Here is a 27,178-nt window from a genome sequence, read left to right as displayed (position 1 = left end):
GATTCAGTTGGGTGTTTTGCTCTCAGGTGATACGCCAGTGATGAACTGCTTCTGTGGTACTTGAATTCAGCGTTGCAAATTGTGCATCTTACTCTCGTTTTGTCCAACAAGCCATCAGGCAACTTCTTAAAGAGAAACTTTCCACCCAAAAGTCCGCCCTCGTCCATGCTTGCGTGTGTTAGCTAGTGTTAGCTAGATAGTAGCATGGTGTCACTTCTTCTTCTTCTTCTAATCATTTCTGTCAGGCCAAACGCCAGCATAGCACACTGTTGCCCCCTCCTCCAGAGGTGCTCATGAATTTAAAGGTCTTAGATTACAGGAAATTAATAAAAAAACAAAATCAGCGTTAAATTTTTTTAATGCATTAAACATTTCGCGTTGATCTTAACAATTAACGCGATAATTTTGACAGCACTAGTTATAATTCTTTAGATAGATTGTTTGTTATCTTTAAATTTGTTCACATAGATGTTTCTATGTTAAAGCTCCCGCGTCTTTTTGAACTCATAGACTTTAATATCTACATTATAGAACAAATCTTGGTTTCCAGCTAATTTAACCGAAGGAAGAATTATTTTGTCATATTTCAGGCTTAACTTGAATATTAAGTCTCGACTGACTTCAGAAGAAGCATTTGATGGGGTATTACACCTGAGAGCTCTGTGTTTTACAGCTGCTTGCTCTGCTGTCACTTAGAAAATGTCATTCCTTTCCAGAAACTGATACTGATCAAATTACCACAGTTAATCCTCAGCAGAGTTCTTCCATGTTTCTCAAATTGCTGATTAAATGTCGAGGTCAATCTACAGGGGGAAGTGATAAATGTGTGAAAAGTTCTTTGAAAGACTGCTCACCTTTGACTAATGCTGAGGTTTATAAGCTGGACTAGAATCACTCAGGTGTAATAAAGTTCGTCAGCAGTCCACAGGCACATAAGTTACTTGTGATACATAAAAACCTTTTTCCACACATGCCGCTGTACATCATTCATAATGGTCTTGCGTGGCAGAATTTAGTCGTCATTTCAGGGGTATGTATTTATATCTGGCCTCATCCGCTCCATCCTCACATTATTATCATATTTCCCTGTGATACAGTGAAACCTGTTACCCGGCTCACAGCACTGGTATAAAATCCTATTAAGCTATTAATCAGCCTTTTCACACTTCCCATGTAGGACTGTGTATGTGTGAATGTCACTGCTTTCACTGTCACACTCAAGTTGGACACATCTGCATCCCTAATCTGGGTACATTTCTTGTCTTTCCATGGGATAAGCATCGGAGTGTGCGTTTTCATTTTTTTACATTCAGCTGAGTTACAAGAGAATTTGTGTATTATGTAAATGTCACCAGATGAAATTAAAACAGATTCATAATACGTTTGTGTAGTGTGTGTCTGTGAACAGTAAGAACTAATGCTTCAGAGCAAAAGGCAAAGATTAAAATGTAGGTGTGCACATGTAATTTAAGACAGTGGTGTCAAACATAAGGCCCGGGAGCCAGAATATACCAAAAACTCCAATCATGTCCACTGGATGGTTTTGGAAGTTGTAAAGGAAGATATCAATTTTAGACTTTTACTATGTTCTACATCCCCAATAGCTAGTCATACAACACTGCAGTAAAAGTAATAGAGTTGTAACTGATGAACAATTACATGACAGAAAGTTCCTATTTTTTTTTTACTACATCTACTGTAGAAATTAACTATTTTTACAGTGGGTTCACCACAAAAAAAACAGGAGGACATTTTCCATTATATAATTACAGGACAGTCTGTGCAAAGATCTAACAGAACTACTTCTCTTTTTCTTTCGTATCCATTTACTCCTGAGAAGAAATTTGGCTTTTTAACCAATTGTGCTGCATTCTGTTCAGCAGTAATTTGTTAACTTTGATGTTTGGTGATAAGCTTGTGTTTGCTGTGCAGGACTGTCTGCTGAATCTGAAAATAACAATAACAAAACAATTTGCTTAAAGTTGCTAAAACGCTCCATGAATTCAAGTTAGGCTTTTCTGCATTCAAAATAGTAACAGTGATATATTGTAATAGAGTGGTCAAGCAAATTGCAGTTAGCATGCAGTTATGAGACTTCACACGTTGTCGTGTTGAATTATTTTTTCTACTGTATGTCATGGAAGGTGTACACTGACTGAGAGACCAACACTGACTAGACACAATTAAATTTTGACAGCACCGGATTCAGACCCACCTTTTGCATTCAGAACTGCTCAGATTTCGGTTCATGTTGACATAACAGCATTACACAGTTTCTGCTTTGTCGGCTCCACATGCATGATGTGAATCTCCCATTTCACCACATCCTATAGGTGCTCTCCTGGCTCTGTGGTGGCCACCTGAGTACAGTGAACTCACTGTCATGTTCAAGAAACCAGTTTGAGTTGAGTTTTGTGACATGGTGTGTTATCCTGCTGGAAGCAGCCACAAGAAGATGGTACGCCGTGATCACAGAGGGATAGACGTGGTCAGTGAGAATGTTAAGGTAGGCTGTGCAGTTTAGCGAAAAGTCACATTTAAGAGGCCCAAAATGTGCCATGGAATTGTTGCTCACACTACTGTTTCTTTGTGGCACCCAGCTAACTCAGCTGGTAGAGCATGAGACTCTTAATCTCAGGGTCGTGGGTTTGAGTCCCACGTTGGGTATATTGTAGAATGGCAGACACAATCTGTGTCACGGTCTGGCTGGCAGACCGTGGGGAGATGGGGAAATAGGACCCAAACGCCGGACTCTTCAGTGCAACAGTGTTTATTTACAAGGTGGTGAAGTAAACAACAATAAATCCCCAGTTTCCCAGACTCCCGTGGAGTGTCTTCTTCCCAAAAGTCCCCGTGTAGTGCTCTCTGCCCCAGTGTCCCTGCACTCCCCGTGCTTACTGCTCCTTCTCGTCCCACACTCCTCCTGAGGGGAAAACAATAGAGGCAGCCGTTAACACTTATCCCAGCAGGCATACACTCACACTTGACTTGTTTGAAGACTGACGTGTAGTCAAACGCAATAATCCCGCGTCGGTGGAAGCTCCATCGCTCATCTAAATAGCTCCCCCGACGAGCCCAGATGAGGAGCAGGTGTGCGGCCAGGACTTCGGGTGTGGCCAGCCCTCAAGTTAGACCACGCCCCCAGGGCTGAAGGTGCCTGTAACTTGGCCACAGCAGAAAGGCAAAACACACACATACCTGCCTACATACAGATGTGCATAGGGGCAGTGCAGACAACACACCAAATAATAATAATAACAATAACAATAACAGTCCCCACTGCCCACGGACCCCGAGTCCCCAGAGCCGGGTCCGTGACAATCTGCATGTTAACATACTAGTTCCTGACCCCCATTGTCCCTCTAACATTTAAATGTGCATGTTAGATTAAAAAGCTTATGTGTGAATGAGGCTTGTATTAAGACAGCAATTTATGTGCTCCTATAGAGTACCAGACCTTTACCATTACACCAACAACAACCTGAATTGTTGATACAAGGCAGGATGGAACCAAGCGTTCATGCCAAATTCTGACAATCTAACACAGAAATTGCAGTTGAAATTTAAACTTATCAGATCCAGAAAAGTTTTTACAATCTTCTATTGTCCCATTTCGGGGAGCCTCAGTTTCCTGTTCTTTGGGAGTGGCACCTGGTGTGGTCTTCTGCTGCTGGAGCCCATCTGCTTCAAGATTTGACATGTTGTGTGTTGAGGAAAGCTCATCTGCATACATCAGTTCTAACTACTGGTCATTTGAGTTATTCTGGCAATCACCCTTTGACCTCTATAATTATCAAGGCATTCTAACCTAGAGAACTGCTACTCCCTGGATATTTTCTCTTTTTTAGACCATCCTCTTTAAATCTTAGAGAAAAGCCCAGTCATTCAGCAGTTTCTGAGAACAACAACCATGGATCAGGTGATTGAGGGTCACCTGATCCAGGCCTAACATATGCTTTAGCAAAAAGCAACTTTCCAGTTGTCCTCTCTGCCCTCAGTAATGAGAAGCAGTAGATGTGGGTCTGAAGCTGGCCCTTGCCCTGCCCTCTGGGCTATGTTCATGGTACTTTATGATAAAATCTTATGTGCAGACAGAGATAGAGAATCTGTAACTTTTTTATTAGATGCATTCTCAGGCTGTACATCTAGTTAGTGAGAAGCAACTTTAAAATATATAAATAAAAACTGCCTGTAGTTAGCTTACTTATAGCTCTGGTTGTTTTCAGATAAAATAAAAAAAACAGTAAAACCTCCAGAGAAAAGTGGACTGCCACTCAGTTGTCATCTTTATTTGCTCTGTGCTTTCATGGACTTGATCTTTGGTGTTTGCATTTGTGCATGTGCCTGTCTAAATATTATTCCCTGTCATGTTAAAACAAGATTTTTCCAGTATTGGGCTCTGTAGAGTTCCAGGAGGGAAAATCCTGTGCTATTCTCCATGGATAAACATAGAGCAGCAGATTGGATTTAAAAAAAAGAAGAAAGAAACAGCAGTCTGAAGACACGTGGTTTCTTAACCTCATACTCTATATTTCCAGAGAAACCACATGTTTTTTCCACTGTGGCCTTTGGGGATTATAATCTCAAAACTGTGGCCTTTCTAATCAAATCTGCTGTTTAAAATAGATTTAACCGGCATGGCAGCCGGTTCCTCTCTTAATTTCGAACACTGTACATGTCCTACACAAATACATGTGAAAGTGCAGCGATGCATGGACAGCCCGTTTCACTGCTCCGAAGACTGCTGTGCAAATTGATGGACCCATGGAAAATCAAACAGCTCTTCTAACTTTGAAAATAAGCCCATCTCTTTGGATCTATCCTTTCTGAAAATCTGCATTTGATAAAACTCGCTCAGACTGCTGGCAAAATCAGTGAACTGGGCATGCTATGCTGGGCTTCTTTACAGACATCAAAACAATACTGGATGAACAGTTATTCACAAGCTGATTTTGGAAAAAATGGTCCTCGTTATAAACAGGGAAACCTGCTTGTTGTGTAAGACTGACTATGGTGTAGGTGCAGGTTTAAATGTGCAAAGACTGCTGCTTCATTGATGTCTTTGAGCCATTGATTTCCAGAAGAAGGAAAAAAAATTGCCCACTTTTTCCAAAGTGTTGGCCATGGAAAAGTTCAAAACTAGAACATCAGACTTTTGCCATAAAGTAAAGAAGGGCACTAACAGTACCAAGAGAGATTGTTTAATGTTCAAATCTCTGTGGAAACAGCACAGTTCAGACACCCCTGTGCTTTTTAAAAAAATACCTTCATTGTATATGGTGGCTCTGAGAGTCTGCCAGAGTCAACACTCAGTTTTCCTTGAGCCTCTCTTGAGACCTTTTTCTCCGATGCTCACATTTTCCAGAAATCGTGGCCTTGAACTCCAAAAGAATTTCAGACACACTGTGTTATTCGTTAGGTGTTGGTCCACATTACTTTCTAACCGGCCTGAACTCACAGCTGTGTCTGATTTAGCCATGACCTTTAGACTGTTGAATCAAGGAATTGCATTAATTTATTTTTCTTCCGCAGTGAAAAAAAAAACAAAACACAAAAAAACACCTTCTGCCCAAATTCCCGACTTTACCTAATTTAATTACATGTGATTTTTTTTCATGTCGCTTTATCACATAAAGCACAAAGTCAAATGGTCAAATGAGATCTACTTGATTGTGTCACAGTACGGCTGTGTGCAGGCAAAAGTAGGACCCAAACGCAAACTCAGAGACAAAAGGTAAACTCAAAAAACACAGCTTTATTGCTGGCGTGGAGTGGGACACGAAAAACAATACAAAATAAACTAAACTGGAAAAACTAAAGCACAAGGAGCCACAGGGAAAAATCACACAGCTATGATGGAGGACGCAACACTGACAAAGAGAAACATGGGGCTTAAATACACTGAGGGATAACGAGGGGGAATGAGCCACAGGAGGAGAGCACAGCTGAGAGTAATTAAGCAGGACGAGGCAAGGGAAGCAAAACTAGAAACATTAACATAGAACAGACTGTGAAAGTAAAACAGGAAACACACTGACGGAACTCAAGACATGTGAACTTAACAGACTGGGGGAGACAGAACATAGGGATCTGAAACATGGAACAGAAAGGAACAGTAGATCAACATGAACATAACAACGCCACAGGGGAAGAGTAAAACTGAACACGATTAACACAGAAACACCAGACCTCTTCACAATAAAACAGGAAACATAATGAGACGTAGACATGACAACCCAAACTTCACAATGTAAGACACAGACATGAAACACATGAAGAGCAGGGGAGATTTACCATAGTTGGAAACATGAGGGGGAAATAATAAGAACTAGAAACACTTAAGCATGATAACAAATGAACTTAGGAACCTGAAGGGCTTACATAAACTAAAACATCAAAATGAACTAAAACTCAAAACACTGGGTCATAAGACCCAGGATCATGACAGATTGGTAGACATTTCCCTTAATAGTTAATTATTTGAATATATTAACCTTTGAGTTTATATAGTTCAGTTGCATTTTACTCAAAAATGTTTTTGAGGGTGGCAGAAATTTTTTTCCCATGTTCCTCAAACCAAATTTCCCAAGGCAAATTGAGTACTTTGTAAATCAGTGCCTTCTATTCTCTGCATCTTGCTTGCAGATATACAACAAATACATTAAGGTGAAGAGCTTGTCCCTTGAAGCAGCTCATCATCAACTGTTTGGAAGTACTTTGGTTTTAGATCAAGTTAAGTTAACCAAGAATAAATCATATGCATATGTGTTAGGACAGCTTTACAAGTGTATTTACATCTATACTGCAGTTACAATGGAAGCACTACATTTAACTTCTATAAGGTGCATTTAAGCCAGAAAAACATCTTATTAAAACAGGTTTTTTTTTTTATTAGAGTGCTAAATGAATTTATTAAACCACCTCCCAATGGGTTATGCCACACATTAACAGTTTTGGTAATTAACAAAATGTTTTTTTTATGCTGGTTAATCAACCAGAATGGTGGTGAAAGTTCTTCAATCGAAAGAGATAAAGAACTTTATTATCATTGTAGTTATACAACGAAATTTATTTGGTAGCTCACAGAGGCCAGCAGCAATAAAACAAGAAGCAGCATAGTAACATAATAACCATAGTAAACCTAGTAAAAGTATAAAATATAAAGTAAAAAGAAGGCAATTAGCACAGTAAATAAAAAGAAATATAATAGTATTTACAATATGATCGCTTGAGTTTGAGAAATATTGTTCTTGTTATCCCTTAATTGTCAGATTTACAGTTTTACAAAAAATCCCCCAAAACATGAACTCAGTTTGGCTTTTGCCAAATAAATAACAATCCAATTTGTAATTTTAAGAAAATTTTAATGAAAAACTGAAACTTTTTAATTCCTTTTTTGTTTTTATGAGATCATTGTTGATAATTTTTAGAATCACTGGGGTTTTTTTTTCTTCTAATAGCCGCACTGAATTTAGCTCAATTCAATTCAATTTCAGTTCAGTTTTATTTATATAGCATCAAATCACAACAACAGTCACCTCAAGGCCATTTATATTGTAAGGTAAAGACAATAATACGAGAAAACCACAACAATCAGATGATCCCATATTATTAAGAACTTACCAACAGCAGGAAGGAAAGATTTCCTTTTAACGGGAAGACACCTCTGGCAGGCTCAGAGAGGGGCGGCCATCTGCCGCAACCAGTTTGGAGGGGAGGGGGGGGGCAGAAGAAGACATGCTGTGGAAGAGAACCAGGGATTAATAATAACTAATAATTCAATTCAGAAAGGTTTATAAAGACATAGTGAGTGAAAAATGGTGAGTGGGAATCCCCAGCAGCTTAGGCCTTTCACGGCATAACTGAGGGAGGATTCAGGGTCCCCTGATCCAGCCCTAACTATAACCTTTATCAAAACGGAAAGTTTGAAGTCCAATCTTAAAACTAGAATGGGTGTCTGTCTCCTGAATCCAAACTGGGAGCTGGTTTCACAGAAGAGGGGCCTGAAAACTGAAGGCTCTGCCTCCCATTCTACTTTTAAATACTCTAGAACAACAAGTAAGCCTGCAGTGTGAGAGCGAAGTGCTCTAATAGAGTGATGTGGTACTCAGATTATTATTTTGAAATTGCAATGAAAAACGTCTTTGCCACTAAAATGAATGAATCGTCATCACAATATTGATCAAAATAATTGGACCATCAATTTGGCCATAATTTTGCAACCTTAGTTATACCTGATCTTTTATAGGATTGCCCCACACCCATGAAATTGACACTTAGCACTGGTGATGTTCCAGTCCTTATGACTTGAACGTCCTGGTTTATCTTTAATATATCACTTTCATCATGGAGCAGAAGTAAAACATAACCGTGTCTATTCTTTACTTTGGTTAACCATACTTCATGTGCAAAAGTGCCATGAAATTAATTTCATAGTTTGATCATAAAATCAGGACTCGTTCAAAATATTGATCAGCTATCAAAATAAATGACCTCAGATTCATCATGCAGCCAACAGTGATGCGTCAGAATCTGATTTTTAATTAAAGCTCTTTATCAGACTAATATATCAGCAGGCCAGTGCTGCTGACTAGCTCCAGGGATGACAGAATGATATAGCCAGTGGGCATATCTGTTTAATTTCTGCAGCAATATACTTCCAGCTGTTTCTTCAGGATAAATTAGATTAATTTTGGAATTAAAAGGAGAAAAAAATCACTGAAGATGAAAGTCCAGTTTTCATCCACAGCTGATATGAAAACATGAATCTCATTGTTGGATAGGTGTGCTGAAATTTCTTTGTTTTCCTTGTTTTCAAAGTCAGCTGTCGTCTGTGGCGTCTATGACTCAATGGCAGCTGAGTCACACATTCTCTTCTCATCTCATCTTATCGGTTTCTTTAGCTGAAGACAGAAAAGGGGGAGAACAAGACACCGCACGAAGTGGCTAATGGGACAGGTTATGAACTGTATGAGAAGATGCAGCCATCCAGGCAATAATGAGAGACTTTGTTTAGAAGTAAGTTCAGCTTTCAAGATCTCACAAACAACAAACATTTGGCCTTTATTCTGAGGAAAAGAAAAGTTGGGTGCTCATTAAAAGCCGCGCACAAAGAAGTGACATGAAGATGAGAGGTAAAGAGAAAACAAGATGACATTTCATTAAAAAAAAAAACAAACAGTTTCTCTTCATTTCACCATTAACATAGATAGATTTGTCCATCCCTTATCACCTGATGTTGTGCTATATATGGTGCTGGTTTGCTGGTTATGCAATGTGTTTCTAGTCCACGTATGTGGACGTCTCCAAAAATGTTGTGACAGAGTCAACAAAATGCTAGAAAGTAAACTTGAAACTAATTAGGTTCATTCTGGTCTGCAAAAACATTGTCTAGTAAATGTGGAACAATTTCAGATAAATAATTGCAAAGGGCGAGAGGTGGGGTACATCGTGGACAGGTGGCCAGTCTGTCACAGGGCTAGCACAGAGAGACGGGCAACCATTCCCACCGAAGGGGAATTTAGAATAGTTAACCTAAAACCACTAACTGCACGTCTTTGGACTGGGGGAGGAAGCACCCGGAGAGAATCCACGTAAACACATGGAGAACATTCAAACTGCACACTGAAATACCCCAGCTGACCCTGAGCCAGAGGCGTGACCTGTGTGGCCTGGCAGCATGTCGGCAGGTAAGTGATATAGTACAGCGGTACCAACCGTGAGTCGTTTGTTACCGGGCCATGGGAGTTGAGGCTCGGATGTGAAATTTATGGTTCTCGGGATTTTTATCATTAACTTGGGTCTTTTCCCGTGTTGTAGTCATGTGTCTTATTTTGAAAGAAACATTTACACGTTACTATAGCGACCAGAGAGCATTAAGGGGCAGAGAGGAGGATGTTACTCTCAGTGCTGTTGGTGCATTTCAGGAGGACGCTGCTAATAAAGTTACAGAATTACACAGTGAATTCACGTTTATTATTATATTTACAAAATACCACAGTTTTTGTCTTGGCTGTGTCATTTTATTTTGTTGTATTTATCTATGACACCTTAAAGGACACACTAGGACAGTCATGCTGACTTTGCTGTGAGTTTCATTTCCACCTGTCTCTCTTTTCTGTTTTCAAAGCCAGATTTCTCTTTTAACTGAGCCATCATACCGTCTTACCATCCAACAACGTCCAAAGACATGCAATTAGTCTGCTTAAGTTACCTGATGATGTGAATGGTTGACTGTCTCCGTTCAAAAAACTCAATCTCTGATGGTACAGTAAGTGGGTGCATTAGTGGCTATAGAATTAGGATCTTACATCTGGAAGGTCACAATCAATGCTGAAAGGTACCTACAGGGTTAGAGCAAATAAGCTTCTATTCAGACAAAGCTTTTTTCAAGTAAGACAAGTCAATGCTAAACTGCATACTGCAGTTTACAACAACAAGGTTTCATAGTAGAAGAGTCCAGGCAATAAACACTTCTGTTAGTAACATCTAGAGCAGGGGTGGGCAACTCCAGGCCTCGAGGGCCGGTGTCCTGCAGGTTTTAGATGTGTCCAACACAGCTGATTCAAACGGCTAAATGACCTCCTCAACGGCTGTATCCCAATTCAGGGTCTGCAGCCTTAAAGTACGCAGCCTTAACGGTCCTCAATTCAGGGAAATGAAGGACGCATTTGAGGGCCGCATTTCGTGCAGCCTTCGAATTGGGACAGCCTTCGTCGCGTCGCGGTGACGTAATCGGCCTTACAATGCGGCCTTTAAGGCTGCAGACCCTGAATTGGGATACAGCCAACATGTCTTATAGTTCTCCAGAGGCCTGGTGATGAATTAATCATTTGATTCAGGTGTGTTGACCCAGGGTGAGATCTAAAACCTGCAGGACACCGGCCCTCGAGGCCTGGAATTGCCCACTCCTGATCTAGAGCATCATGAATCAACAAAATATGACCAAGAAGACCCAGGACTGATGAGCAGCTGGAATCCTACAGCAGACCAGAATGGGACAACTTTCATCTCTGAAAAATCCAGCAGCTGTTCTCTTCATTTCCCAGATGTTTGCAGACTGTTGTTAAAAGGAGAGGTCATGCTACACAGTGGCAAAATAACCCTTTCTCCACATTTTTGAAATCAAATATTTAAACAGCACATATGCTGCTTAAATATTTGATGTACTTTCTTTGTTCCGCTGTGAATAAAATGTGTATTTATGAGATTCTTTTACATTTTTCACAGTGTCCCAACTCTTTCATATTTGGGTTTTTAGGGTGGGTGTGTCCTGTGTGACTGCAGTGGGTCCTGTGGGGTATGGGGAGTTTGGAGATCTGGTCAACAGCATTTTATGCAGCATGGCATTGCAGAATGTGGGCTGAATGAATAGAAAACACACGAATTATTATCAGCATTCTGCGTCTCATATTATAAAATACTCTTTGTCTAGTTAGACTGTGCCTTAAACGATGAGATATTTCAGACTGATTTTAATAGCCTGAACAGACTGAAAGACAGAATCTGCAGATATCCAAGGCTATGAGCTCAAGAATGATTCATGGGGACTGTTATTCAATTTATTAAATGTAGCATAGTCATTCTTTTATATTCTTAAGTAACGACATCAACTTTTTTTTAATGCAGTGATTTACCTTTATGCTGTGTGGTGGATTCATGAGGCTAACTTGTAGTTTTTAAATAACAGATTTCACTCAGCAACATCAAAAGTAGCCTCGTGTGCCTACACATGATCATAGAGCCCTATCACTACAGAGAGAAAAACACAGAGGAAAAACAGAGGCAGGAGGTGAAGTCTGCGTGATGAGGGTGATGTTTTAACACTGCTATATGATGTGGCATCTGTGAGTCTCTTTAATTTTTAATCCTGACTCTCCTGCGGTCACACGGAGTTATTTTAGCTCTTGTTAAAAGGACACAGACCCTTACGTGAACCTGCTGTAAGGTCACAGAGGATGAGTGACGGCGACAGTCTGAGCTCATACTCCGCCAAAGTCAAACATGCGCATCAGGAGGTTTGTTTTGTCAATTAGACAAGCGATGCATGACGGAGCCTCTCTCAGCCTCCGCTGACCTGTGCAGTTTCATCTCCTGTGCACCTGTTCCATGTTTGATGGTGCGCAAAGGGCTGGTTGTTCTCTGAGACAATTTTTCCCCAAAGCACACTCCAGCACCAATCCCAAAGCCACTTTGCTTTTGCCGTTTCGTTTGGTGCCATCACCCATCCAGTGAGTTTAATCACATATGTGTACTCGGGCGAACGTTTGCAATTCTTTGTCAAGATGAAAAATATGTTTGCAGTTGCCTCATATTTCCAAAAGCATTTAGACCAGTGCAGCAGTGTTTTTGTCCTTTTTAAGTCATTTATGCATTATATTAAAAACAACAGTTAACACTTTTCAAAACATAGCTTTCGTGGATTTGTTTTTACATTTCTCCAAAGCTGGGGTCAGAGTGATAAGAAAGGGTTTTATTGTGCTGAATGCAAACTTCTGCACTCCGTGACCTTTCAGATTTCCAGCTGATGTACCTTTTGTTGCTGTGGGAGGCATCGACTTCCTTCTAGCCAACTTTTTTTTGGATGCTTCTTGAAATGTTAAGAGGATTAATCTGTGCCTGACACCGTGAGAAAAACAAATTCGATTGAAAAGACAATAAACATTCAGATACCTTGAAGCTGTAATTTCATACAACGTAAACTTTAAGCATTACTTTTAATGTTGAAATACCAACAGTCATTTTTCAGTGCGTTACACCAGAATTTCAATTCACACGGTTCCACCTCTAAATTTTTATATAGGATTTAGAGATACTTTACGTTGTTACTTGGCTGCCAGTGTTCAAGATCCTTTTTATTAAATCAAGTCAACCTTGCTGAGAGTGAATAAGAATTCACTGATGTTTGATGTTGCATCAGATATTCTCTAATGAAGTGCTGCCAGCTCTTCTCAGACATGAAAGATGAGAGAAATTAAGAATTAAGCATTAAGAAGGCTGATAAATTCTCTGCATGCCACAGTAAAATAGTGCTCTGCTGCCAGTGGAGGATTCGCTGCAAGTACTGCAGATAGAGCAGGGGTGATCCTAGGTTCAAACTTTTAAGGGGGCTCAGCTCCCAGTCATAACATCATGCATGCACTGCCTTGTAATTAATATTAATAGAATATGCTGTTTGCAAATGTAATCAACCATTTTCACATTTGCAATTCACCTCAATTCAGTTGGATGCACATCACACTGCTACCTTCAAAAGCAACCTAATTAGTAGGATGACCTATCGTAGTGTCTAAGAACAATTCAGAGTGAATAATCAGACATTTGAATCTAATCCACCAGCTCTAGTGTGGAGCCTTTAGCTGTCAAACCTGAGGAAAGTTTTAAAGAACCATTTGTGGCAAAGCAGATAAGATGAGAACACGTACAGCATCTCCCTCAAACACTTAAAACACGCTCTCTAGTGCCACATTTAAAGCATTTATCCTAAGCAGGTTCATTATGCACTGGGCTATGAAATAATCTTTTGGAAATCTTTTTATTAATGGGGGAAAAAACATGGTTCCAAATTGTGGAGATTGAGCTATTCTTTCATTTCATCTCAAATGTTTCCTTTATCCACAGCAACAAAAGCAGCTTCAGCTCTTGCATTAGCTAGATACAAACCTCCAGCTTTATAGCTTTCATTCTCCATCTCTTATTAATTCATATTTACTTACACCGAGCTTTTACAACTACTGCTGTTACTAATGCTTAAAAGAAAGTGTTTTTAATGTGACAGGCTGGTCACAGGGCAGCAAAGGACATAAATCCCGATGTAAACAAGCAGAACAAATGACGCTTACGACAAGAAACGTGCATTATTTTCATCACCAACAAGAGGCAAGAACTCTACAGCAACCCAAAGGTGAATGGTGTTTATATAACCTTTTTGCCACTGGATGAGAAAGTCTTTTGTGCTTCTTTTGCTCTTATCGAGTCTTTGGTGATCATTTTTCCTTAGATCACGTCGATACTGACCTTTGTTTCGACACTTTTTGCTTCCGTTTTTCAGATATATTTATTCTGGTGCTTGTAGTTTGTACTTGTGCATTTTTTTAAGTTCACTTATACCTCTGGGCTTATAACAAGGTTTTGCTATTGGCAGATCAATTTCTTGATGAATTGTTTAAACGCACACCAAAGTGGAGAACAATACATTCCTCCACCGACTTTGTATTCTGTAAAATATTTTGCTTTTCAGCTCCGTCCACCAGCAACAAACTGAGGGCCAGAAGCACATTACACTTACAGGAGCTAAGGAGAGGAGGAGCTCAGTCATGACTGAGCTCCTCCTCTCCTTAGCTCCTGTAAGTGCGCTGATGTTAATACCAGAGGAGCTTTTGTCAGCAGAGTGTTGGCGACATTTTCAGTGTGTGTCTGTGTTGCTGATGTTCCTAAATGCTACCATTTTGCAATAATACTACCAAATTTCACAAACTGAACTTTACAAGAAGGCACTTGTGGCAGTGGGACTGAAAACACCTGAATTTAAAGATTAAGAGGTTCGGACCAAAACTCCCCCCCCCCATGCAATGCACTTTTTAAAAAAAGGCTCATTATGGGACACAAAAACTATGTGAGACACTGGCAGCTATAGGACACATATAGGGTTGCCAACCGTCCCTTAAAAAACGGAATCGTCCCGTATTTAGAAACAAAAGTACACGTCCCGTATTGAGCTAATAAGGGACGCACTTTGTCCCGTAATACAGTGAGAATCAAAAGTAGTCTATAAATGTTTATGGAATTAACGCTTTGTTTGAAAACATAATTCCCAGCCCCTCTCCTGCTTTGTGACCAATGAGCTGACAGCACACTTATGACAATTCAAGTATGACAATTCAGATTACCGCTCATCTCATTGGTCGAGGAAAGGTCGCTTACGGAGAAAATACCGGAAGACAACAGATGACCACAACAAGAAGCATGGCCAACAGGGAAACAAACGCCGACACTGCGGTGCAAGTCTCGGACGACAGTACACCTAAAGCTGGGCAGACACTGTGCGATTTTTTCAGTCGCGTTATTCAGCTCCTGCTCAAACTGCACGATTGACTCACAGGGGTTAGAAGTTCGTAGGTCACGATGCAGGTCTCACACTATACGGCCCGATGCTCTGATGCGACCTGAGTGCTCACACTGTGCCTCCATAAAATGAAGGTTATAACAGAAAATCTGTCGCTCTCTCTTTCTCGCTCTCTCTGTCTTTCACTCACACAGACACACCACCACCATCAACTTTGCTAAATTGCTAATGAAAAACATGATCAGGCAGCTGTGATTGAGCAGCAGTGTAAATCCAACTATTTTCAGGTTGTTGTGGTCGTGATAATTTTGTGATGCCAAATCGAAAAGGCTCGGATGAGCTTTCCAAAGTTCTACAAGTTGTGCCTCCATCGCTTGTGTCCAGATCACACTCTGCACAGCCGTCTCGTTACCCCACGTATACTACACAATGCACGATGAAGGCCAAAATCGGGCCGATCACCAAATCGGTCGCACGACTCAAAAATCGGCTCAAAATGGGCCAAAAATCGCACAGTGTAAGCCCAGCATTAGAGCAGCAATGTTTGTTCCCCTCAGAGAAAGAAAAAAAGGGCTGCAAAAGTACAGGGAGGAATGGGAAAAGGAAAACACCTGGCTGGAAATTTGCATGATAACACTTATAAAGCGCACTGCACTGTGTGTCGGCGCACTTTTTCCATAGGCATGCTTCTAATGGTGGGCACATGAAGAACATGAGGGGCGTGACAGCTCGGGGAACCCTTAACCAATTTCTTGTCCACCAGGCCACGGCAGAAGCAGATATGGTATGTAAACACTGGTTTGTTTTTTTAAACCCTCTGGTTAAGGTTAATATGGGCATGTGCAGTGAATATCAGTGCTATGTGGCCAGAAGTGTGATAATGTAATTTATTTTGTGTAATAAACAACTGCATGGATAGATGATTACAACAAATAGATGACTAATACATAAAAGTAATACATATTTTAATAATGATGATGAGTTATGATGCGTAATCATGGGGTTTACAAACAGGAGCAGCTGATTAGCATTAGAAAAGCTGAAATAATACCTCAACTGAAGCCAATTGTACTAAATGCACTATATGTGCACTGTTACAAGAATGTTTTTCTTTATGTTGCTTTCTATTAATTTATATAATTTTAAGTTAAGCAGGACAGAGTTCTTTTAAAGAAAGATTTACTTATATTCTCAAAAGTTAAGCATGACAGGCTTCTGTTTAAGAAAGAGACCTGTTTTATTGTGTTAATGTTGTGATTTTGAGCTAAAAATAAATGGCTAAATGATCATTTGTTTCCCATATGGTCATATCACAAAGAATATGCATCTGCTTAAATCAAGTTCAAGTCAAATGGTTAAAAAATAATTTCACACACAAAAAAAAAAGAGCTACCACACTGGGAAGGGTGAAGACAACTGGGTTGCCCGGCCCTGGCCACGAGGTGTCCCTTATTTATTTTTCAGGGAGTTGGCAACCCTAGACACATACACTTAATATACCTTTATTGTCCTGTCATTCTGTCATTTTCTTACCGAAATAAAATGTTCAAATGTTAACTTAGGCTATTCAAGCCAAAGCAATCAGTATGTTGCTTGTGTTATATTGAAATGACAATTGTTTAGCAAGCTATGAGTGCGTAAGCTAGCTTTGGCAGCTTGCTAACACTCAGCTTGTATTAGCTTTCTAACAGCTAACTAGAAAAAGGGTGCTAAAATAAAATTCTTAACATTATGATAATTGTGCTATCCCTCATCATTCAGAAGCCCAGTAACTTTAAAGATTCCTAGTCCCATGAAAAGAATACAATTTAAAAACTGACTCTGGCCTTGCAGTTGTCTGCCCCTAGCTAGATGTGGCCATTTCTCTTTTCCTAAAGACATCTGCTGTATACTTAGAGAAAGAAAAGCAGTATAATGGAGTCAAATTAAGGCTTATTACAGGTCTCATGAACAAGTACTGTGGCTAATCCTCAGCCTTCAAGGTTAAGGTGAAACAGTTATTAAGGTCTGGTGTAAGGAGTGGCATCAAGGCTGCAATTATTGCTTTCCTGAGAAACAGAAACCAAGGACTCAGTCAGAGAACATGAATAAAGTGATGGAAAAAGAATGTAAACAAATGAATACCATTAAAAAAACTAATATGTAAGTGAGAGACAAAATATGTGTCTTTCAAATCAGTCTGTAGAGCTGTTTACACTGTATGCACAGATAGATAATCATAAAAGTTTGAGCAAGTTAAAACAAAAAGACTAAACTGAACCTGTCATGCATCCTGAAGAAAAGAGGGGTGGGCTGACTTTTATAAGGCAAAGACAAGATGACTTGATTCTGCCAGGTTCTGAGAAAAGACCACATGGTGTTGTCGCAGTAGGTGGAGTAATATATGTGGTAGCAGGCTTTGTGTTTGAACCCTACAGGTTCAAAAATGACTCACACCAGGCTGTCAGACATACCTCCCTCTGTGTGTCTACCAACCTCTGTCTGAAGCTGAACTTCTTTTCCCATCTACTCTGCCCCTATGTACTCCGCTCTGCCTATGGATAAGCTCCTAATAAGGTGTCATAGAAGAAGAATCAGGTTGCCTACTGCAAGCTCTTCTTTTAAAATAAGGAATGATTTGAAAACCGTATATATTGTGATTCTCTGAAGGCTGCTTCTTGGATGAACTACATCAGCTTCGATTATTTAAATCAATAGAATGATGAATGAAAGGACAGAAAATCTCATAAGGTGTGTCTGCACAGTAACCAGAATCGCAGATGTAGAGTTGGAGACTTGCCTAAAGTTTGGAATTTATATCCATGTGTGGTTCTGGGTTAAGAGAAGCTTATTCCAAAAATGGATGCCGCTGTGGTTTCTCATGTGATTTAGTGCCTTCCAGTGTTGTTCTCTCTAGTCCACTGTAGCGACATGCTGCTATATTCACCAGAAAAGAAGAAAAGCTATATTGTGAAAACAACGAGTTGTGACATGTGCTGGTGTTTAATGTTTCAAAACCTGATGATGTTACTTCTGAGTATTTTGGAAGTCCACTGATGAAAGTCATGACCCCTACAATACCCTTCCCACAATTACAATCAGCTGAAGGCCAGGTCAATCACTCATAATATCTGCTTCCCCTCTGTGACTCTGTAATTCACTGTGTGGAAGACGAACATAGATGATATTCATAGCCAGGCTTTTGGAAGCAGCTTTGTGCTGAACCTGTGGATATAAGCAGCTAGTCATCATTTAATCATCAAATTCTGTCTTTACAGTGCTGAGTCATACAGTTCAAGTGTTTTTCAGCTTGCCAATATGTAAACTATTGCAATTATGAGTCACACAATTTTCTTTTCTTTTTTTTTTTTAGCAAATTTACGTTTATTTAACTTGAATTGTAACTTTTCAAAATTCAAGTCTATAGAATTTGGAAAACATCCGGGACTCCCAATAAAAAGGTCAGAGTCGACTCTGACTGGAGCTGATGGTTTGATCCCCAACTTCTTCTGTCCATGTGTTTTACTGGCTTTAAGCAAGACTCTGAACCCCAAGTTCATGCATTACCAAAATACTTTACATGGATCTCAAACATTCCAGCATCATCCATGAGCACTTCCCTTGGCCTACATGGACCAGACATCAGCAACAAAACATGTGACACTGATTAAATCAGACAAAGAATGAAAAGGATGAGCTGGAATGGCGGTGGATCTGCAAAGCAGTTTGCAGATGCATGGCAAGCTGCAGCTAAACGTCCTGTAGATTTCCTAATTAGATGTGCAGAACGGTTTCACTTGAGCCATCAGCTAGACCGGTCTGCTAGAATTGTGGTTGAGCCAGACATTCTGGCCTCTTGCTGTGCGCCGCTCGATTTTCTGCTGTAGGAAGGCTAAGCAAAGGTAAACAAGTACCAGTGGTGAGGGTGTTTGAATGTGTGGCTGGGTGAATGAGATATACTTTATTAACTGCTCTCTCTCGCTCTCTGTTTTAGTGCATTGCCTTTACAGTTCCCATGCATTTGACACTTCCAAGCAGGCCTCATCATATCCCCATGTGATGTTATAAATCTTCCATGTTGATACTGTGTCTTTTTTTAACTGTCATGATGGAGGTCCCAGCATAGATACAGGTTAGCAAATGTATCTTTATTATCCATTTATTACCCTATTTTTGTATCTTTCATTGTCCATACGATTGCTTCATCTTTTAAAAACAACCACATCCCAAATTATTCCATATCAATCCAGGACTATATGGAGCTTTAGGAGCATTTAACCTTTGAATAATTTCATTACTCTAGCCTATAAGATGAGCTTTATCTATCACATAATCTAAATTACACTTCAGGGGTATTTTTCAGCCTCAGGTAGACGTAATTTTGGGGGAAGCTGTAAAATAGCGTAATTGGGTGCTAGAGAAGTGTAAAAGCTTCAGCAGCAGTGATACAGCTACCACTAGCAACCTCCTGTCATGTAAAAGCAGAATGTCAAAACAGACATGGAGGGATAGGGCTGCCCAGGGTGCGTTCAGGATTATGAAATGACTTCAAGCTTTAAAATGAGAAGGAGGCTTAAAATGGCAATACTTCTGTTGGAGGTAAATCTGATCGATCAGACATCCTACCAGTCATCACTGCAACACTCATTCTATTTGCATCAGTTGTGATGCCACACAAATAAATATTTAATTCAATCTCATCCCAGCCTGGTGAAAATGAAACCAGCTACACCGCAGGCAACGTTATCAATAAACCTATTTATCCGAGGGAAGTTAAAGCAGTGCAGATTACAGTTTTAGATATGCAAACATTTCTTGAGGGCAGAGCTGCTGTAGAGCCCGAAATGTTTTTTGGCTTACTTATACTTTAATGTAAAAAGCGAGAGAAGTGCAAATTTTATGGTTTAGCATGTAACCCTGACACAGAGCGATAAGGAAAATACAAGGACGGGGAAAATCTGTGAAGCTGAGCCATCTTGCTACAAACGCGAGCTCGATGGCCAGATATACTTTTGATGAAGTCCATACTCATAAATAGAAAACAATATTTTTTTGCCAACTTGTGCTTGGAAAACATGTGTTCTGGCTGCGCTCACTGAGGTTAAATAAATAAAACTGCGACTTCTCAGCAAGCAGTGATTCGAAACTAAAACAGTGTTTGTTTAACTGGAGTCAGTAAAATATATGAGCCAAGAAGTTCTGTTGGAGTTTTGAACTCTGTGCAATTATTGAGAATTTCTGAGAAATTGAAAGTTGAGTCTCTTCTAGTTTAATGTGATCCTGCAAACCATTGTGCTGATTAACTGACCTCTGAAATTGATGACAGACTTTATTATTTTATTAGTACAAAATGGAGATGTTCAGTAGTCATATAAAATGAACCTTTGCTGCTCTTTAGTTGTTTTTTTTTATAGTTTTCTTTATGGTTTTGTTCATTGGTATAGTTTATAGTAGTAAAAATTGTAATATGAACCCATTACCTACTTTCACCCTACTATCACCCTATTAGAGCACTTTGCTCTCGCTCTGCAGGCCTACTTGTTGTTCCTAGAGTATTTAAAAGTAGAATGGGAGGGAGAGCCTTCAGTTTTCAGGCCCCTCTTCTGTGGAACCAGCTTCCAGTTTGGATTCAGGAGACAGACACTATCTCTACATTCAAGATTAGGCTTAAAACTTTCCTTTTTGCTAAAGCATATAGTTAGGGCTGGACCAGGTGACCCTGAATCCTCCCTTAGTTATGCTGCAATAGACATAGGCTGCCGGGGAACTCCCATGATGCATTGAGTTTTTCCTTTCCAGTCACCTTTCTCACTCACTGTGTATTAACAGACCTCTCTGCATTGAATCATATCTGTTATTAACCTCTGTCTCTCTTCCACAACATGTCTTTTATCCTGTCTTCCTTCTCTCACCCCAACCGGTCGCAGCAGATGGCCCCGCCCCTCCCTGAGCCTGGTTCTGCCGGAGGTTTCTTCCTGTTAATAGGGAGTTTTTCCTTCCCACTGTCGCCAAAGTGCTTGCTCATAGGGGGTCATATGATTGTTGGGTTTTTCTCTGTATCTATGAAGCGCCTTGAGGCGACTTATGTTGTGATTTGGCGCTATATAAATAAAATTGAATTGAATTGCAATTCAATTAAATATAATTGAATTGCAATTCAATTAAATATAATTGAATTGCAATTCAATTATATTTAATTGAATTGCAATTAACTATAATTGCAGCACGGTGGCACGGTGGTTAGCACTGTTGCCGCACAGCAAGAAGGTCCTGAGTTCAATTCCACCATCAGGCCGGGGTCTTTCTGTGTGGAGTTTGCATGTTCTCCCCGTGTTTGCATGGGTTCCCTCCGGGTACTCCGGCTTCCTCCCACCGTCCAAAGACATGCAGCTTGTGGGGATAGGTTAATTGGATAATCCAAATTGCCACTAGATGTGAATGTGCGAGTGAATGTGAGTGCGAATGGTTTTCTGTCCCTATGTGTTAGCCCTGCGACAGACTGGCGACCTGTCCAGGGTGTACCCTGCCTCTCGCCCTATGACAGCTGGGATAGGCTCCAGCGCCCCCCGCGACCCTGGATGAATTGAATTGAATTGAATTTTTAAGATACATCTGTTCACCTGTTTGATAATGCAAATATCTAATCAGCCAGTGATATGAAAGCAAATCACTGTATTAATTCTGGTCAAGAAGGCCCGATGAAGTTCACACTGGGCATCAGAGTGATGAAGAAATGTGATTTAAGTGGCTTAAGTGAATGTGGCATGAATGATGGTGCCAGGTGAGCTGCTCTGAGTTTTTCCCAAACCGCTGATCTGGTGGGATTTTCCAAAACAACCATCGTTTACAGGAATGGTTAAAAAAAAAAAAAGAAAATAACTCAAATTACCACTTAGCACCAAAGTATGGTGAAGAGCACCTCTGAATGCATGACATGTCAAACCTTGACGCAAAAAACAGCAGCTCTGCACCAGACTAAGTGTCACTTCTGTCAGAAACTCGGGCTACAGTTCACAGGACCTCACCAAAATATGGTGTGATGACTCTTCATTTCTGATGCAACATTTAGATGGCAGGGTCCAAATTTGGCATAGACAACATGAAAGCATGGAACCATTCTGCCTTGTCAACAGTTCAGGATGGTGGGGGTGTAATGGTGAAGCCACATTGAACCCCTTAGAACGAACTGAGCCTCATTTAAACAACACCACCTATTTGAGTAATGTTACTGATCATGTCCATCTCTTTATAAACGCAGTGTACCATCTTCTACTGGCTGATCCCAGCAGAGTAACACACACTGTCACAAAGCTCAAATCATCTCAAACTGGCCTCCACCGTCACCCTGTCCAATAGAGCACCTTTGTGATGAGTTGGAACAGGTGATTCTCATCATGGGCGAGAAGCTGACATATCTGCAGTAACTGTGTGATGCTGTCATGTAAATATGGACCAAAATCTCTGTTTCCAGCACCTTGTTGAATCTGTGCCATTAAGAATTAAAGCAACTGTGAAAGCAAAACGGGTCCAGCCTGATATTATTAGGGTGAAAGTGTCCAGTGAATGCATATGGCCTGATTCTCTTACTCGTGTCATATAGGTTGTGTCTAAAACTATTTATCCATGCACTTTCAACTCTCTGTGTAAAGAGGTCTATGTACACAACTGTATATTGACTTCATTTTATGCTGTTGCTAAGTGCCTGCCGGTCATAGGTGGTAGTTTGATTGTATCTATTATTGTAGAGTGTTTACTTTACAATATAAAGCACATTGAGGCGACTGAAGTTGTGATTTGATACTGTATAAAAAAAACTGAAATAAATGAATTTTTAAAAATAATGTAAATTCTCAGGTAATTTTTCTCTATGATGGTTATTATGTCATCGATGTCACACAGTGAAACATCACAGACCAGCCTTATCTAAATAACAAAAATACCAACATGCATTTTGGCATATAATATAAATGCATGTTGTACTGAGTGAACATCTCTACCAAATGAATAAACATAAATATAAATACTTTGTGGAAGTTTATGTTGTGGTTGACTGCCGCTATCCCACACATCCATTTGTCTTCTTTTTCCTCTGGTGCAGGTCATGATGGTGCTGACCACTACATTAGTTGTCATGGAGGTTTTGTGGGCTTTGTGTGATCTGTATAGCATATAGAAATAAACAATATGAGCTGAAGATGTGAAAAGAGGCAGGCAGCCCTTATCCTCTGACAAGAAACAAGTGTAGCATGATGCATAACACAGCATGGAAGAGGAATAAAGATCAAGCTGTCCTGCTGCTTCACTTCTTTACTGTAAGACATAGAAATATCTGCTCTGCATTATCTGACAAAGTATGCATGCAATTTTTGCTGAATTTATTACAGTGCTTTGTCATTCTGACATTAAATTAAAGTTTCTATGTTTAATAAATATTTTAGTTCATTGGTAAAGGTTAATTAATTTTAAAGCTATAGAGACGGGAGGTTAATTCCTGTTTGGATTTACAATGCTACAGCTTATTGTGTGTTTTCGGGGCCTAAATTTGTTTACACATTGAAAAAATGAGAAAAATCCTTAAGGAGAAATTTCCTGTGACATGTGAATCAATGGTTTGTATGTAGCAGACTGAACTACATTTAGTTTCAGCTCTGTCTGTAACACAGATTGAGCTGTAAAAGTAACAATAATGGTAAGATTTGACAAACAGTTATGTAAACAGGAAATTAATCTCAGTGTAATCTCCACTAAAGAAATGGGTAGCTGTAGTATAAGCCTGTGTGTATACGTGCACCTATGTTAGTATGCATCTGAAAATCTCTTATCTTTTTGAATAGTATTCCCTTTTCCATAATCTGTTTGTGAATCTGCACAACCACACAGGAGTTTTTAGTTATTTTGGCTGATTAGACCTACAGTCATGTTGTACAGAGATTAATTGAGGTGGAGGAGTACAAGATTACAAGCAGTCAGGGCAGGCAAACACCACAATAGTAGCAGGCAAAGAAAATCTGGGCATTGAAAGAAGGAAAATGCTGCAAGGCAGGTCTGATAACTGGTCAACTGAGAGAAGAGCCAAAGATCTTAGGCAGACAGCCCAAGGGCTGGTGAGCACATGCACAGATCCAGTGGATGGTTTTGTGGTTTGTGAGCAGGAGAAACAGAGACTTCAGGTAGATGGCCTAAAGGCAGGGCAGCTGTTGAATGTGGAATACGTCTACTGGCCAGCGGTATGTAGTGAGGCTGGATCCTCTTTGGGGAAAGCTGGGTGAGCTGAATTGTTCAGTTAAGTGCAGGTTGTGGGGTGATCAAAATCCTGGAGACCAGAGCTTCAAGAAACCTGCCATGAACCAGAAGACAGAAGATCGCTGGCAGTCTGAGGATTGACCTACACAACTGACTCTAAGGTGGACGAGAGGCCAATCAGGTTATCAGACAATTCAAGGACAGTTTTTCTACCTAAACTGCTCCTCTGTTGGCCAACTAAGTGTCAGGCAAAGCAATGCTAGAAGTTTAACTTGCTGCTAGCAATCATATTGACTAATGGCTATAGTGGTGCTAGCTAACTGGCAGAACTAACCAGGTGGGAGGACTAGGCAAGTAGTAAAGGTGGTGGCTGAGGCAGAGGATCATGTATAAGGATGACATGCAAAAATTTTCAACAATCTCCTGTTTCCAAATGGATCTTTCCAAATGTTGAACTTCAGAGTTCTCAGAAAAAGTGTCTAAACGTATCAAGTCCCTCCAGGAAATATTGAGAATATCAGAATATCGAGAAAGTTGCCAGATTAATTCATGTCAGTCTGTGCTATCAGGAGTTCCTCCTCCATGACTTTCTCAAGCTGACAATACCCCCAGATGAAATCAGCAGCCCTCCACCGCGTCTGTGTACAGCTGTCCCGGAAACGGCTTTGTCCTCCAATCTAATGGTTTACCAGAGCTGAACTGAAAAAGCAAAACAAAACCCAAATGTATAAGCCAGGTGTAAGTAATAAAATGAGTAATTGACTAGATTTAGCTGCTTCATGTTTGGGTGTTAGCAGCATCACTCCATGTCCTCCTACCTCAAGTACACAACTACACTGGATGAAAGATGTTTTCAAGCATTTCAAGGCTGTCAGATGTGATGCTTAGAACAATCATGCATTTACCTGACAAGTCCTGTCTTAAAGCAGCCACACCCAACGTGGGGCTTGAACCCACGACCCTGAGATTAAGAGTCTCATGCTCTACTGACTGAGCGAGCTGGGCTTGAGCTGCTGCATTAGGAAATATCATAAGATATGTTAAGCTGAAGCATGAGAAGGGCTCTTCTCTCTGAAAGGACCATGACAGCAGAACTGGATCTGAACAGAGGAGATCAAACTGGTGATGATGTTTGGTCAGAATGCACCACCCAGCATATCATATCATCTGCACTGGTCCGTCATGGTAAAGAGAGAGATCCAACTGTAAAAGCAAAGCTCTTAAATCACCGGTCGATCTATGTACCCACCCTCACCTCTGGTCATGAGCTGTGGGTAGTGACCGAAAGAATTAGATCGCAGACACAAGTGTTGGAAATTAACTTTCTCCGAACAGTGGCTGGCCTCTCCCTTAGAGATAGGGTGAGACGTTCAGCCATCCGGGAGGGGCTCAGAGTAGAGCAGCTGCTGCTCCACATCGAAAGGAGCCAGCTGAGGTGGTTTGGGCATCTGATGAGGATGCCTCCTGGGCGCCTCCTGGGTGAGGTATTCTGGGCATGTCCCACCGGGAGGAGGCCCTGGGGCAGATCCAGGACACGCTGAAGGGATTATATCTCTCGGCTGGTCTGGGAGCACCTTGGTCTTCCCCCAGATAAGCTGGAGGAGGTGGTTGGGGAGAGGGCTGGGCTTCTCTGCTTGGGCTGCTGCCCTCGTGACCCGGCCCCAGATAAGTGAAAGAAGATGGATGGATGCATGGATGATGGATGATTGGTGTATAATCACTTTATACCAAGCATGTTTTCCTTACTGGTTAAATAACTGAATAAATAAACATTTTATTTTTATTTATATATTCAATTGCATTTTACTTAAAATCTTTGCTTCATGTTTATTGAGTTGAAGAATATTTTTTCTGCAAGAATCAATGCTTTACTTAATAGGCCGCCACCTCAAATGGTGACAAAACCTGGCTCACAAGGAAAGAAAAAAAATTTCCAAGTAAAAATAGGATGAACTCAACCATATTCTATTTTTATATACACGTAAGTTGATTTGTCGGTGTAATCCACTGCATCATGTGGCACAACTAAACAGCACAGATAAACATAGAAATATAAAACACTCGTTGTGCAGCTTCACGGAATTCACACACCGTGACAAGACTTCAAAATTAGCATGAACTCGTCTCTAGTGACGGTAGAAGTATGAAAATGTGCGGGACCAGTAATCAACTCGTGGTCGCTGAAGCGAATCCGAGTCTGCAGTGCTCTTTCCCTCTCTCTCTCTCTCTCTTTGTCCCTCCCTCCTTTCAGCTTCAGTCAGTTGCCAGTTTATTGCCGCCTCTCTCATCCTCCTCAACGCTTGGCTATTCAGTGTTTAAACTTTCCTTGAAAGAGACTTACCTCCCAGCATCCTCCACTACAGTTATTAAACCCTGTCTTTGCCTTGAACTTGAGCCAGGATCGATTGTCACTTTCCCCTCGTGCGTGGCTGCAGGACGCGTCTCGGTGCGCGCACAATGGAAAGGAGAACGCGTCCGGTGCGTCCGCCCCGGTCCACCTCCTGTGCTGCTACTGCTGCTGCTTTTGTCTCCGGGACAAACTGACAAAACCCTGCCCAGGAGGCAGACGCACATCCCGGGCTGGAGGATTTGCGTGCCCCCACTCAGAAGATAAACCAGAAACGGAGACTGAGTCGTAAACCCCGAGAGAGAGAGGACATGGACGTACTGTAGCCAGCAATAAGAATATAAGGAGGATGTTGCCCAGCTATAATTAGACATAGAGCTCAAACTGCAGGGAGGCAGAACAACAAACAGTCTTCACTGGTGAGTACACCTTTTTTTCTTATTTTTAATTACCTAAATGCGCTGAAGGGGATGTTCAAGCGCGCCCTTGCATCCTTGACACCAACAGCAGAGGTCATCTGCGCTGCTGGAGGTATTTGAAGAGGA

At 40.7% G+C, this 27,178-nt stretch overlaps 1 long non-coding RNA gene across 1 annotated transcript in view; it reads right to left on the bottom strand.

Moving 5' to 3' along the window:
• Positions 1-2,725: 2,725 nt before the first annotated feature.
• The window catches only part of LOC309697815, a 332,892-nt gene continuing 308,439 nt past the window's right edge, over positions 2,726-27,178 (bottom strand). The window contains exon 3 of the long non-coding RNA XR_014273919.1: positions 2,726-2,923. This is a non-coding gene — a long non-coding RNA (uncharacterized lncRNA). The remainder of the gene's footprint in view (positions 2,924-27,178) is intronic.

The sequence above is a fragment of the Aulonocara stuartgranti genome, assembly GCF_965226115.1.
Source record: "Aulonocara stuartgranti genome assembly, chromosome: 3".
Lineage (NCBI taxonomy): Eukaryota > Metazoa > Chordata > Actinopteri > Cichliformes > Cichlidae > Aulonocara > Aulonocara stuartgranti.
This window is presented reverse-complemented; position numbering and strand designations above follow the sequence as displayed.